At 39.3% G+C, this 4,983-nt stretch overlaps 1 pseudogene; it reads right to left on the minus strand.

Annotated features, from left to right (window-relative positions):
• Positions 1 to 3,455: 3,455 nt before the first annotated feature.
• LOC131996726 (uncharacterized) lies at positions 3,456 to 4,685 on the minus strand (annotated as a pseudogene).
• Between the last annotated feature and the right edge of the window lie 298 nt (positions 4,686 to 4,983).

The following is a 4,983-nucleotide window of genomic DNA, read 5'->3' on the forward strand; positions in this document are numbered from 1 at the left end:
TTTCGCTGAAATTTGGGACAGTGAGTTGTGTTAGGCCCTTCGACATCCTCCGTGAATTTGGCTCAGATCGGTTTAGATTTGGATATAGCTGCCATATAGACCGATCCTCCGATTTAGGTAGGCCTACAAAAGCCACATTTATTATCCGATTTTGCTGAAATTTGGGACAGTGAGTTATGTTAAGCCCCTCGACATCCTTCGCCAATTTGGCCCAGATCGGTCCAGATTTGGATATAGCTGCCATATAAACAGATATCTAGGTTTTAGGTTTTGGGGCCATAAAAGACGCATTTATATTCCGATGTCGCTGAAATTTGAGACAGTGAGTTTAGTTAGGCTCTTCGACGTCCATTTTTAATTTTGCTCAAATCGGTTCAGATTTGGATATAGCTGCTATATAGACCGATTTCTTGATTTAAGGTTTTGTGCCCATAAAAGAGGCATTTATTGTCCGATTTCACTGAAATTTGACACAGTGACTTATGATAGGCTTTCGACATCCGTGTCGAATATGGTTCAGATCGGTTTATTTTTAGATATAGCTACTGTACTTATTAGTATTTGGTCCAAATCGGTCCTATAACTGATATGGGGCATAAGGTATGAAAGTTTCACCGAATTTTCATGAAAGGTGGTTTACATATATACCCGAGGTTGTGGGTATCCAAAGTTCGGTCCGGCCGAACTTAACGCCTTTTTACTTGTTAGGGATTGTAGCGTGATTTCAACAGACAGACGGACGGACACGGCTAGATCGTCTTAGATTTTTACGCTGATCAAGAGTATATATATACTTTATTGGGTCGGAAATGGATATTTCGATATGTTGCAAACGGAATGACAAAATGAATATACTCTCATCCTTCGGTGGTGGTTATAAAAAAAGACTAAATGATGACTATTTAATTTGTAGTTATATGGTATGGTGGTTGTCTATGAATGACTATTCATAGACAACTACTATACCATATGATCCACTCTAAGTGAGTATAACTAACATTTAAATTAACGTCATCTTGCAGTCTACAACTGAAATTGTTTGATCCAATTGGATTTAGTTGATCCAATTAAAAATATGCCAACATGAACAGAGAGAGGGCAGAGTGGTAAATATTAATCACCAGCATGTATCTTTGTTATGACAACCTATCGGTCCTTTGAATAAAGAAAAATAGAATATAGGAATATAGGAAGGATCTAAAAGCAAAAAATTTGGAATCAAATTCTGGGGTGGAATGCCTAGGAGAGCCACCCACGCCCAAAACGCAGTAAACGGATTAATTGACCAACCACTACAATATGGGACTCAAATTAAAGGTATTTAAGAGTAGAAAACGAATCTGATATCCAATTGCGGAACTAAGTGTTTCGTGGGTCACCCCACCACTACAAAACCCTCCAAATCGAACATATTTACCGACCATGGCTATAAGGATCTTAAATGAAAGGTCTTTGGGAATAGAGCACGAAATTGACTTTCACTTTTGGGACCAACTGTCTGGGGGTCCACCACACCCCAAGAAGGACTTTTACTGACCATTGCAATGAGGGGTTTAAATAAGAGGTATCGGAAGGGGGACGGACTATATGGCATATGACACTCAATTGAAAGGTATTTTGGAGTAGATTACGAATATGACATTAAAATGTGCGATCAAGTCTAGGTGGCGCTTTTCTTCCTATTTGACCCATTATGACAATATGGGACTCAAATGAAAGGTATTTGAGAGTAAAAAACGAATTTCATATCCAAGTTTGGAGCCAAGTGTTTTGGCGTACGCCCTAAAGCACCCCCTAAACTGAACTTCATTTCTGTTGGGAATAAAGGACGAATTTGATATCTATTTTCAGTGCAAAGTGCCGGTGGCCGTCCCAATCCCAAAACACCCTCCAAACGGTTCATATTCACCGGCCATGGAAATATGGGGCTCAAACTTAAGGGATTTTGAACTGCAGCACGAATTTGATATCCATATTTGAGTCGAAATGTCTTAGGTGCCATTCATCCCCTAATAAGAACATTACCCTAAGGAAGAACATTACCACCAAGAACCGAGAAGGGGCAATTTCTCACACATCAATGAGTGCGTTCCGATTCAAGTTTAAACTCAATGATAAGGGACCTTTTTATACCCTCCACCATAAGATGGGTGGTCTACTAATTTCGTCATTCTGTTTGTAACTACTCGAAATATTCGTCTGAGACCCCATAAAGTATATACATATATTCTTGATCGTCGTGAAATTTTTTGTCGATCTAGCCATGTCCGTCCGTCTGTCCGTCCGTCCGTCTGTCTGTCGAAAGCACGCTAACTTCCGAAGGAGTAAAGCTAGCCGCTTGAAATTTTGCACGAATACTTCTTTTTAGTGTAGGTCGGTTGGTATTGTAAATGGGCCATATCGGTCCATGTTTTGATATAGCTGCCATATAAACCGATCTGGGTCTTGACTTCTTGAGCCTCTAGAGTGCGCAATTCTTATCCGATTGGAATGAAATTTTGCACGACGTGTTTCGTTATGATATCCAACAACTGTGTCAAGTATGGTTCAAATCGGTCCATAACCTGATATAGCTGTCATAAAAACAGATCTGGGGACTTGACTTCTTGAGCTTCTAGAGGGCGCAATTCCTATCCGATTTGGCTGAAATTTCGCAAGACGTTTTTTATTGTTACTTTCAAAAACTATGTAAAAAAAAGTACAAGTCGGTTCATAACCTGATATAGCTGCCATATAGACCGATCTGGGATCTTGACTTCTTGAGCCTCTAGAGGTCGCAATTATTATCCGATTTGCCTGAAATTTTGTACGACGGATTCTCTCATGACCATTAACATACGTGTTTATTATGGTCTGAATGGGTCTATAGGCCGATACAGCTCCCATATAAATCGATCTCTCTATTTTACTTCTTGAGCCCACAAAGGGCGCAATTCTTATTCGAATTGGCTGACATTTTACACAGGTCTCCAACATATAATTTAATTGTGGTCCGAACCGGACCATATCTTGATATCGTTTTAATAGCAGAGCAACTCTTTTCTTATATCCTTTTTAGCCTAAGAAGAGATGCCGGGAAAACAACTCGACAAATGCGATCCATGGTGGAGGGTATATAAGATTCGGCCCGGCCGAACTTAGCACGCTTTTACTTGTTTATAGCTGAGTTCGAACGGCGTTCTGCAGTGCGACACGTCTTTGGGGAAAATTATTTAAATGACCATGAATGACATTGTACCTCGCAAATGTCGCCAACATTGAGAGATGATAAACACCGCTTTGTCCGATTTTCTCGCCAGGATTCAAACGGATTCAGCTTCATAGGCTACAATGGCACGAATTCGATATCCGCATTCAGGGCGAAGTGTCCCCACCCTAAAAAGATATTGGAGAGTTAAAGAAGGCGCAGCGGAGCGGGCCTGGTTCGGCTATATTGTAATAAATCAGATTTGTTTTTATATACTAACAATTCGCAGCTCTATAACCAAAGGAATGCATTGGGTAAGTGTCACATGTTTTTCTGAGCTGATTTCCTTCGTCACGTACCACAATGGCTTTAATATGCTTTGAAGTTCTGACACTTTTCTCCCGACAACATAGCTGGCGGCTTTGATGGAAAACTTGTGCATTTGAAGAAGAACCTTTTGCACGTGAGCTGACAGTAACATATATCTGTCTACAATATAGCAGCATGAGTTCCATCTCTTTCTGAGCTCTTGCACTAATTTCAGCCGGTTCCGGTTGCCCCTTTCTTTTTGAAGCCAGTTTAGCTTCTCCGTAGCTACTTCGCTGCTTCTGAAGAATTGGACAATAGTCTTTACTTTTTGGATCAATGTGCGGTTAATATCGGTTAAGCTCTCAATATCATCCTTGTCACTGGACAATTCCGGAACATCCAAGACGGATATTGCCAAGTATTGGTTAGAAATCTCTTTTACTTGTGGAGTATTTATTTCCATCGCCTTTTGTCCAATGTTATTTAGAGCATGAGCAAAGTAAGAGATATGCCTAGGTATTCTAAACTCAGTTTTTATGGCAGCTTTAATGTTTGCTCCATCGTCCGAAATAACAACCGAGATTTTTTCATTTCCCATTCTCCAGGTCCCATTCTTCACATATTTCTCGCAGTTTGAATTGCAAGTTGGTTGAGGTTTTCTTTTCAGACATTGGATATGCAGCCAGCTCCACCGATTTAAAAGTTGATCCTATCCCATTATTATATATTATATAGAGAACAACTGCACAAGACGTCTTGTACGGACACTCAAAATGCCTTGTAGATAACATGTAGATATATCAATATCTCATAGGAAACTTGAACAAAAACACAAATACAAAATATAATAACATAATATCAACTGAATTTTTGGATGTTTCTTATAGATGTAAAACAAAAATTAGCAAAATTTTTTGACAAAATTTCCTTTAGAAATGTGATTTTTGACAAAGTTTCCTTTAGAAATGAAATTTTGACAGAATTTCCTTAATGAATGATAACGTTTAAACCTACCTGCACTTTTACTTTTTTCAAGTGGTCCTCCACGTGGCATGGTATATACTGTCCGACCACTTTCCACGGCCACATCTTCCTCAGGCTCCGCAGGCACCTAATTTAGCAACTTTTGTCAGCTGTTTGTTGAATTAGTAATTTTTTTCACTAAGCTGGCATTGAACGTTGGAGCCATTGTCCAGGCAAAAGTCGGGCTGTGCCGACTCTATAATACCCTACACTTACACTATAGCTTCAAAGTGGGAACTATATCTAATTCTGAACCAATTTTGATGGAGTTCGGCGGATGTTTTCAGATGGGTTATTGAACAATCCGTATCAAATTTCGAGCAAATATGTTAAAACTGTAAAAATACGGTTGACAAATGACAACATTATAGCAAATTAGCCAAAATGTATGTATATACAATAGTTCCTACCGTTGAACCATCCAGATCGCTTTAAAATGCCCAAAAACTTGCGAATCTTCACAT

The sequence above is a fragment of the Stomoxys calcitrans genome, chromosome 1, assembly GCF_963082655.1.
Source record: "Stomoxys calcitrans chromosome 1, idStoCalc2.1, whole genome shotgun sequence".
Taxonomy (NCBI): Eukaryota; Metazoa; Arthropoda; class Insecta; order Diptera; family Muscidae; genus Stomoxys; species Stomoxys calcitrans.